This window comes from Protomyctophum parallelum, assembly GCF_964188405.1.
Source record: "Protomyctophum parallelum genome assembly, chromosome: 6".
NCBI classification, from domain to species: Eukaryota; Metazoa; Chordata; class Actinopteri; order Myctophiformes; family Myctophidae; genus Protomyctophum; species Protomyctophum parallelum.
Window position 1 is genome coordinate 49,777,095 of NC_139701.1, and position 9,265 is coordinate 49,786,359.

The following is a 9,265-nucleotide window of genomic DNA, read 5'->3' on the forward strand; positions in this document are numbered from 1 at the left end:
GGCCGAGACAAATTCATTTTTTTCCCATTGGGTAAGTGCGTTCTTTTTTTTCTCCCTCGTATATCTGGTTGGCAGTTTTGGTAAAGTTATGGAGTCGTTTGATATGGAGGATTTTCAGAAGGGTCCCTCAAGGGAAAAATTAGACCGGTGTACAAAGGACAACTTGTTGTTGCTAGTAAATTTCTTTAGGGGAATAGAGATGAATGCCTTTCGAATCCCAATGCACAATGTGTACTTAAACTGCGCCTTGGTTTCTGGCCCGGTAAAACTGGGTGTGCGTGCCGAATTACCCATATCTGGGGTAACGTTAATCCTCGGAAATGATTTGGCTGGCGGAAGAGCATTTCCTCCTTTAGAAATCGTTGGAACTCCATTGAAAGTTCCGTGTGGCCCAGCCCCTGGGGTGTGTGAATCGACGGTGTTCCCTGTGTGCGCAATTACGCACGCGCAGTCTCGTAAACATGGTGAGGCGGTGGATCTCACAAATACATTTATGATATCAGATGATGTGGCAAAACCAACGCAGAATACAATTGTGACTTCGTTACCTAGTGAAGCAGAGTTAAGTTTGTCAGTGGATAAACCACAGCTCATTAAAGCACAACAGGATGATAGCACACTGAGTAAATGTTTTTCAAGTGTCGGGGCATCAAAAGAAATACCCCATTCTGCCACATACTTGCTAGATGATGGGGTACTTGTTCGTAATTGGTGTAAAAATGAGGTTGACTCTGTATACCAGGTTGTTGTGCCGGAACCATTTCGTCTTCAGGTTCTGAGTTTGGCTCATGATCATGGTTTGTCCGCACACTTGGGGATCAGGAAAACACATGATCGAGTCCTCCGGTATTTTTTTTGGCCCGGATTAAAGTCTGATATCGCTCAGTTTTGTCGATCATGTCATGTTTGTCAGATGGTGGGAAAACCCAATCAAGTTATTCCACCGGCTCCATTATTACAACCCATTCCCGTGATTGGAGAGCCGTTTGAGCATGTAATTGTTGATTGTGTTGGGCCTCTGCCTAAAACTAAAGCGGGTAATGAGTATATCCTCACGATCATGTGTGCCGCAACTCGTTTCCCCGAAGCAATTCCGTTGCGGAATATTCAGGCACGAAACATAGTGAAAACCTTGATTAATTTTTTTTCTACTTTCGGATTGGCAAAACGGATTCAGAGTGATCAGGGCAGTAATTTCATGTCTAATGTGTTTGCTCAAGTGATGTTGGAATTGGGTGTAAAACACAATACCTCTAGTGCATATCATCCAGAGTCACAGGGGGCGCTGGAACGCTTTCATCAGACATTAAAGTCCATGATGAAGAAATACTGTTTGGAGCCAGGGGGGCAGTCAGCCAGATATTTCGTGAAGCCTCATTTGAAATCGGTAGTTCATAATAATGGCCTGTTGTGGCGCTGGACTGGACCCAAAAAGCCCCATAGCTCCATAGAGGCCCATGTATTTTGGCCCAACTTCACCTAGACTGTATTACCTTAATAAACATGGTCATGAATACTTTCTTCTTCCAGTCACTAGTTTAAAGTCTCATTTCTAATGTCATAATATTCTTTTTGGAAAATTATGGTCCCATTAATAAAAAAAATGACCATAAAGAAAAAAAAACATCGCGTATGTTCTGAGGGGCGTGGCTACCGTTACAGTCTATGATCGGGATTCCCCTCCCACTCGAGTCAAAATAAAAACCAACGGAGAAGAAGGGGGGAAGTCCCGCCTCGTTGTCTGGGCAGCCAATGGCCAGCTGGTCCAAAACGGAGCCAGCCAATGGCCAGCTGGTACCAAACGGATCTAGAAAGATGGCGACTTACAGTGCAGGAATAACAGGCTTCATTTTACGTCCATGTTAGACCCGGCGAACGCTTTGTCCATATTTTTTACAGTCTATGTTTGGAGCACATAAAAGATTGTGATGAAGGGTTGCCTTTATTGTTGTTTGCAGTGAGGGAAACCACTCAGGAATCATTGGGGTTTAGTCCAGCCGATTTGGTTCTTGGTCACACTGTTCGGGGTCCCTTGCGGTTATTGCAATAAAAATGGTGTGCAGATAAACCGAACCCCAGTCATAACATTTTGGATTATGTTAGTACATTTAAAGAGCGGTTGCACAAGGCTTGTGAGACAGCCCGAGAAAGCCTTAAAGGGGCACAGAGAAAAATGAAAATGCAGTATGACACAAAGGCAGTGATCAGAGTTTTCCAACCGGGCGAACGCGTGCTTGTATTGTTGCCTATGCCAGGCTCGTGCCTGCAAGCCAAATTCAGCTGCCCTTACTTAATCGAGAGAAAAATCAGTGATAATAACTATGTAATAAAGCACCCCAGACCGAAAGAAGAAATCTCGGTTATGTCACGTCAACATGAACATTTACTAGAAATATGATATTAATTTGTTTACATATATGGGGTGTTTTCACATATGTCCTGTTTCAGACATCAGCCTCAAAACAAACTCATCCGGGACGGGGCTGCCAAATCATTGTGAGATTATTTTTTTACATTAACCACTGGAACAATAGCATCCCTATTCTGGAGGGAACATTTGCAGAAAATAGCAGATCTACATGAAGAGCACCCATCTATAAGAGCCACTGAGCTGCACCTGCAGTGCATCTTTGTGAGTGGTGCAACCATATATGGAGCCATGTCCGTCCCTCCCTGTCTATCTGTCCCTGTGTATGTTATACCAACAGGTGACAAAGTGGCGCTGTTGAGCTTCACACTGTGCACATGCATGATGGGAAGTTGAGTTTTTAGCAGCCATTACGTGATTTCGGGTTTGACAGTACAGGACAGTACAGTACAGCACAGTACAGTACAGCACAGTACAGTACAGCACAGTACAGTACAGTACAGTACAGTACAGTACAGTACAGTAGAGGGACCCCCACACGGTAACTGTCATTTATCAACCGTTCCGGACGCGGGGCGGCTCGCTGGAACCGGGCCGGCCCCCTGGGTGCGTTCCTGGGGGGATGAATGTGCCGGGGACCCCCCGGGGACCCCCACACAGTAGAACTCTGTCATTTATCGACCGTTTCGGATGCGGGGCGGCTCGTCGGTTCCTGTGGGTCTGGAACTTCCGGGGACCCCCCCACGGAGTTGCACCATGCACTCACTTCACATGGGTGTGATTTTTTCTATTTGAAGATTTATTCATTCTTCCCCTCAAAAAAGTGCCCAGTCTTCAGGATCACTGCAGGTGGGAAAGAAAAGGTGCCTATAGACTTCTCAGTGGCCATCTTCTTAACACACGCACGCACGCACGCACGTAGGTACACACACACACACACACACACACACACACACACCGTTCTGCAGCAGCAGCAGCAGCAGTGTGTAATGTGGTGATAGTTAATGATGTGGTGGCACTGGTATAGCAGCCTGCTGTCTGCATGTGTGTGTGTGTGTGGGAAGCATGCAGCTGCACATTATAGCCTATTGCGTCCAGCCAGGCAGGCATTGATGTGTCTGTATAGTCTCGCGCACGGCTCCGCTCCGCAATTCATCCATTCAGTCCTGTGTGTGTGTGTGCGTGCGTGCGTGTGTGCGCGCGCAGCCAGCCAGCCTCCCTCCAGATCGAGTCCGCTTACAGCAGCAGCAATACACTTTTCATCTTGGATAGGAAACGGCGCAGCGCTCTGTCTGTCTCCGTGCATAGAGCAGCATGCAGGCAGCCAGAGAGAGAGAGAGACGTGAGGAGAGAGAACAATGTGACTGACTGACTGACTGAATGAATGAATGAACACAACAACACGGGCTATAGCCTGCAACGCAACGTACGCAGCGGCATCACAGCCAGGAAAGCTCTCATCGCTCTCTCTCAGGTGAGACTCGAGACACGTATAGCCTACTATCTCGATCGCATTAACATAACATGCCTCCGTCCGTCCGTCCGTCCGTCTGTCTGTAGCCTATGTCTGCATGCAGGCTACTGACAGTGAGATGCATGCTTAAGTTATGTGTATGGAAATGTCTGTATATGATGACATATTGATAAGCCTCCCTATAGGCAGACATGCATGTGTAATGTATGTATAGGTCTGCCGTCTATACTGCAGTGGTTCTCAAAGTGGGGTTTGGGGGACCTCCGGGGGTCCGCCTCCTTGAGGGGGCGTTCCAAGGGGTCCCCGTGACTCTCAGCAAAGATGTGTTATCGGCTATATACAGTAGCATCAAAATCACCTCTTTATATGCGTCGGATATTTGAAATGCGATGCCGATCATATGAGATCACAACATGTCTTGCAAGAATTGTGAAAACAATTTGAATAATATATGTTTTGAAACATGTATTCTCAGATGGGGGTCTGAGCAGTGGCTTTATAGCTATTGAAAAATAGCAGATCTACAAGCTCATAGCGCGAGTGGCGCGCTATACGAGCTTGTAGGTCTGCTATTTGTTTATTTTTATCGAAGAACGACTGACATAGAAACATAGCTTTAGATTGTGGGGGCCTAAATAATATAGTAGAAGCGTTTTTTATCAAGATTTGATCAATGTCACCGCATGGTCCACACACTACAAATTAAGAAAAAATAAGAAAACTTATTTTATTTTATTTATTTATTTTAAGAGCAAAATTGCCAAAAGGGCAGGGGGTGCTCTAGTACCCCCTAGTGTCTATCTGTGCACGCCACTGATTCTCATATGGGGGTCTTGAGGCCAAATTGATATTCATTTGGGGGTTCTTGACATGAAAGATACCGTCATTTTGCGTGAGTATAGGCCTATTTGACAAAATGTGAGTATGGGAGTAATATAGGCTAAGTTATTATGTTACATGTATAAGTTAGTATGTTAAAAACACACACGCACACCACACACACACACACACACACGCACACACACGCACGCACGCACACACACACACACACACACACAGAACGTGAAGGGCCCTGTTACAGCGCCACCATGAGGTCGATGTGAAGAATGTTGGTGCAACACTGCCGGAAATTATTTGCTCAAATACACACACGGACGGACGGACGGACGCATGGACGGGAGCGGAAACATAATCTCTGGCTTTCGGGCCGTCCAGCCTGGCGGAGATAATAAACAGCCCTACTGACCAGATAGACACGCACAAGACAGGTGCACAGTACTGATCAGTCAGACAGGTAGGGGAGAGCCGCCAAGGATGTAACATTTTGCACGTTTCATTTTTTTACTCAGAGATCCGTTTATCTACACATGTAATATTTTCAGGCAACGGACCTACACATGTCTGCTACCATAAACCACTTCAAGTTATTTTTTTGATGAAACAGATCGGGAGTTATTAAACCGAACGTGGACGCTGTTTCAGTGTTACATTTGCTGCGCATATCGGATTAATTGTAACGGCATGCATGATAAATGTAACAACGCTAAAAAACACCATTAAACATATCGTTTTCAGCTTAAAGCAATTATATTTCATTAAAGCAACTCCTTAGCATTGTTTTCATACCATGGATGTGATAAGAAAATGTATCAAAAATAAGGGAAATATTAAATAGTATCGGGTGTACCAGTTTGGGCTTTTTTTTTTTTTTTGGTCAGTTCAGTGGGGAAATACATTGATTAAACAAACGTTTGATTGATTGAGTTGTACAATGTTATACAACCCTACAATAATTTTAGAATACACTACACAATACAATACAATTTTAGAACATATAATATTGGCCAATATGTCAAATATGTAAATATTACATATAATGGTATTTAATGGAAAGCGGACCATTTGTAACATGTTACAAATGGCCCACTTTTGCAAGTTGTTCTTTGCCGTTGCTTACAGACCAGAATGAACGTGAATTCCGTCTAAACACGATGCAAACTAATGAAGAACATAAGCATGAAGACATCCATGTGGATTTTTATTCACCAACATCAAAGAAAAAAATTGTAGCACACATATACTCCAGGTGTGAAATTATACGCCTTTTGAAAAAAGTCAGTTTTTCGCCAATAACTCCCCGTAGGATAAAGGTAAACACTTCAAACTTCCTGGGCACGTAGAGTACGTTGCTGTACACATACTGACGCGATGGCGTCATGGTGGCGTTGACCAATCAAGAGATAACGTCCATGTTACAACCGTGAAGCGTTACAATCGTGGCGGCTCTCCCCTACTATTGAGACAGACAGGTACAGTACTGATCAGACAGACAGGTACTATTGAGACAGACAGGTACAGTACTGATCAGACAGACAGGTACTAATGAGACAGACAGGTACAGTACTGATCAGTCAGACAGGTACTAATGAGACAGACAGGTACAGTACTGATCAGTCAGACAGGTACTAATGAGACAGACAGGTACAGTACTGATCAGTCAGACAGGTACTAATGAGACAGACAGGTACAGTACTGATCAGACAGACAGGTACTATTGAGACAGACAGGCACAGTACTGATCAGACAGACAGGTACTAATGAGACAGACAGGTACAGTACTGATCAGACAGACGGGTACTAATGAGACAGACAGGTACAGTACTGATCAGTCAGACAGGTACTAATGAGACAGACAGGTACAGTACTGATCAGACAGACGGGTACTAATGAGACAGACAGGTACAGTACTGATCAGTCAGACAGGTACTAATGAGACAGACAGGTACAGTACTGATCAGTCAGACAGGTACTAATGAGACAGACAGGTACAGTACTGATCAGACAGACAGGTACTAATGAGACAGACAGGTACAGTACTGATCAGACAGACAGGTACTATTGAGACAGACAGGTACAGTACTGATCAGACAGACAGGTACAGTACTGATCAGATAGACAGGTACAGTACTGATCAGATAGACAGGTACACACTGATCAGATAGACAGGTACAGTACTGATCAGATAGACACTTAGACAGGTACAGTACTGGTCAGATAGACAGGTACAGTACTGATCAGATAGACAGGTACACACTGATCAGATAGACAGGTACAGTACTGATCATTGTTTATTGTTGAATTAGAAAATGTTGTCCATTAACCCATTTTGGGCGGGAACCCATTCTGGTGTTAGCATCATGTTATGCTTTAGCTTTTGAAGAATAGCAGATCTACAAGCTCATATCGCGCCACCGAGTGGCGAGCAACGAGCTTGTAGGTCTGCTATTTTTGAAAAATCGAAGAGCGACTGACATAGAAGACATTTTTAGAATCTGATCTCAGGTCAGAATGGAAAACTGTCAGGATGTAGAAGACATTCTTAGAATCTGATCTCAGGTCAGAATGGAAAACTGTCAGGATGTAGAAGACATTCTTAGAATCTGATCTCAGGTCAGAATGGAAAACTGTCAGGATGTAGAAGACATTCTTATAGAATCTGATCTCAGGTCAGAATGGAAAACTGTCAGGATGTAGAAGAATTTTTTTAGAATCTGATCTCAGGTCAGAATGGGTTAAGCATTATAATCATTTGCGGACCCCCCCTGGGGGTCCCGGCCCACAGTTTAGGAACCACTGAGATAAATCGATGGGGGGGGAAATTAACTGCTAGAAGGGAATACAACAACCAGCCCCGACTACCACACATCCCCGTTAAATGCTCTCAGTCCCACAAGCCGACACGCAGTCGCATCGATAACCCCGTAACAGCGTTCATTTGTTTCATTTACTATTTTTAAAAGACTCTTAACTGACCTCACGCGGCTAGAGGAAGGCGTATATGCACCTGCTTTTTGTAATATTTGGTTATAAGGTCTTGTTTCTGTGTGTATGTGTTTGTGTAATGCATCTTTTGTACCTGGTGTCCATGTCATGTATATGTAAAAATCATTGCTGTAAATGTGCTTTTTTTGTATACATTGAAAAAGAGACCCTGGTCTCAATTTGATTCCCCTGAAATAAAGGGCGGCGGTGGCTCAGGGGTAGAGTGCCTGGATGGTAACCGTAAGGTTGCCAGTTCGAACCCGGGCTCCCCCAGAGTTACTGTCGAAGTGTCCTTGAGCAAGACACTGAACCCCTAATTGCTCCCGATGTGCTAGTTGGTGCCTTGCATGGTTTCCGCTGCCATCGGTGTATGAATGTGTGTGTGCATGGGTGAATGTAATGCACAATCTCTGTAAAGCGCCTTGGATAAAGGCACTATATAAATGCACCATTTACCATTTACCATAAAGGTTTCAGTCAATCAAACATGGGGGGGGGGGTTCAGTCAATCAAACATGGGGGGGGGGGGTGCTCCTTTACATTAACCACTTAATTATTTCTCTGCTAGTACAATTATGTTTGTACCCCTCCAGCTATGGGACGTTATTTGGTACGAACATATTCAGACTTTATGGAGAACCAACACCCGCTTAGCCTCGGTCCCAGGCTTACTCATCTGCGGAGAGAAAAACCTGGTCGCAACGTAACGCTATCGTCGGAAATGTCGGTCCCGAACATCCGCCAGATGTATTTCCCCCCGGATACGATATTTTCCCGACCAATCACAACACTTGTTTCATTCGCGGAGAATGTAAACTGATTTGCAAAAGCATCGACGTAATTTCCTTGAGCGGTACTTCCGCCAAAAACCCGCTATACTTCCACCCAAAACAAATGATAGCCTCTACAGCGTGTAGGTCTTGCCCAGCGTGACACCCTCTTGACTCTTGAGAGGCCTGCAGATTGCAGGAATGCCCATGCCAAGAGCTACAGCAGAGGCTAAATTATGTGTGCGATGGCAGTTCAGGTTCAGGTTTACGTATAAATGCAGCGTATAAATACAATGAAATTAATTTAGCTCCAAGCACTCTCAGTCTAAAGACAATATATACACAAGAACACAACAACTATAGTGCCAGCAAACAGTAGTGCCAACAGACAAACAAGAAGTGCAAGTGCAATGTAAAGTGTCAGTGCATTACAGTGCAAGGTCAGCTGTTCAGCAGCCTGACTGCCTGCCTGGGGGGGAAAAACTGTTACTGAGACGGGTGGTGCGAGATTTGATGCTCTGGTAGCGATTTTTTGGAAGGGAGTAGTTGGAACAAGGTATAGTCTTTAATGATGTTTTTGGCATGGTGTAGATGTTGTGGAGACTAGGTAGTGCTGTGCCGATGATTTTAGCTGTTTTAACAGTCCTCTGCAGTCTGTTGCAAGTCCTGAGCATCCTTGTTACCATGTACCACGAATGCTCAGGATTGCAACAGACTGAATGCTCAGGACTGTCATCATACACAGTGAATGCAAATGACGACGTTTCGTGTGTGTGTGTGTGTGTGTGTGTGTGTGTGTGTGTGTGTGTGTGTGTGTGTGTGTGTGTGTGT